Here is a 1,645-nt window from a genome sequence, read left to right as displayed (position 1 = left end):
GTGGGTAAAGAAACACACTGACGTCATGTTACGGATAACTGCTTTTTACTGAGCAGAGTGCAGATGGTCTTACACGCCAACAGTATGATGTAGAGTGGAGAGGATGCAGTGTAACCCCTTGGGAGCCCTGTTGCCTTGCTGGGACTTATGGTGCTTTTCACCCAATTGATTAATACTGACTTGATATAAGACTGAAGATTGTCCCAGGTCGCTAGGGTTCTGACTAGGTCCTGAGATTCTCTCTGCTCAAGGCTTGAATTTCCTCTATATGGGGGATCCTTGCAGAATGGCTGGATAAGACTTGAGATTATATTTGTTCTAGACTTCCCTCCACATACAACTCACACCTTTACCACACTTGATGTGATTAGCACTGAACTGGGGCAACTCCCCCCCTCACTATTCTATATACCTAACAGTTTAGGGGTTCCCATTGGCAGGCAGGGTCACATGGTCTTGCACAGCTCCACACTCTTAAAGGTATAACACATATATAAATAACGCAGATCGCAGATCTGCCCGAGGAAGTCCAAAGCCACAGGACAGCCTTTGGTGCTGGGACACCACATAATACCACCACACATTGTCATAGAAAGGCGTACAGTATACTCTTGTCTTGTGGCTGTGATATCACATTTTCCTTACTTTTAAACATAGGTAATAGCTAATACAGTGGTCCCTCAAGTTACAATATTAATTGGTTCCAGGACCACCATTGTATGTTGAGACCATAACTCTATGGAAACATGATAATTGGTTCTGAAGTGAGGATTAAACAAAAATAAGTAGATAACTAATACTATAGGGGGCACTGTACTATACGGGGCGCTACCAGACAGCAATTCAGTGCATGCACTTCAGTAATACATGTGTTTGACCAGTGAATGCCCATTCTGATTGGTCGGTTCTTCCAGCCATTGACAGGTTTCACAGATCTGGACTGTCCGTAGCATTGTATGTTAAGTCTGGTTTCAAGTTACAATGGTCCAGAAAATACCAGAAAAGACAACTGTATGTTGACACCATTGTAAGTTGAGGGATCACTGTAATGTTTTTAAACCAAAAGGTATAAAATGTGACATTGACCAGATCTGAACACTAGATGGCGCCTTTAAAAGCTGTGAGAAACACAAATCGGAGGCCTAGCAGCATGATGCCCATGTGCTTTTATATTGTCACTTCCACACTTGGCCTTTGATATTCTAAGCTCGGATACAGTTTTATAACATCTGCACTAAGGTTATATGGGTTTCTTCTGAAAACTCCTTCATTCCGTACTTCATAATACGCTCCAACTAAATTCCTATTATGAGGCCTACTGTCTACAGCAGGCACAGGCAACCTTCGGCACTGCAGATGTTTTGGACTACATTTCCCATGATGCTCTTACAGCCAAAATGCTGACAAAGCATCATGGGAGATGTAGTCGAAAATATGTGCAGTGACGAAGGTTGCCTATGCCTGGTCTACAGTGTAAGCATTGTGAGTGCCGCATTTTGGTGAGGCTGTAGTCTCCAAACTGGGGACCTCCAGATGTTGTAAAACTACAACTCCCAGTACTCCCAGGAACTGTATGTGGACTAATGTTTTTACCACGATCTGTAGTTTTTATTGGTAGCCTTTTTTTATGGGACTTTTTGATCAC

This window comes from Hyla sarda, chromosome 3 (genome assembly GCF_029499605.1).
Source record: "Hyla sarda isolate aHylSar1 chromosome 3, aHylSar1.hap1, whole genome shotgun sequence".
Lineage (NCBI taxonomy): Eukaryota > Metazoa > Chordata > Amphibia > Anura > Hylidae > Hyla > Hyla sarda.
Note: the sequence above shows the minus strand (reverse complement) of the source record.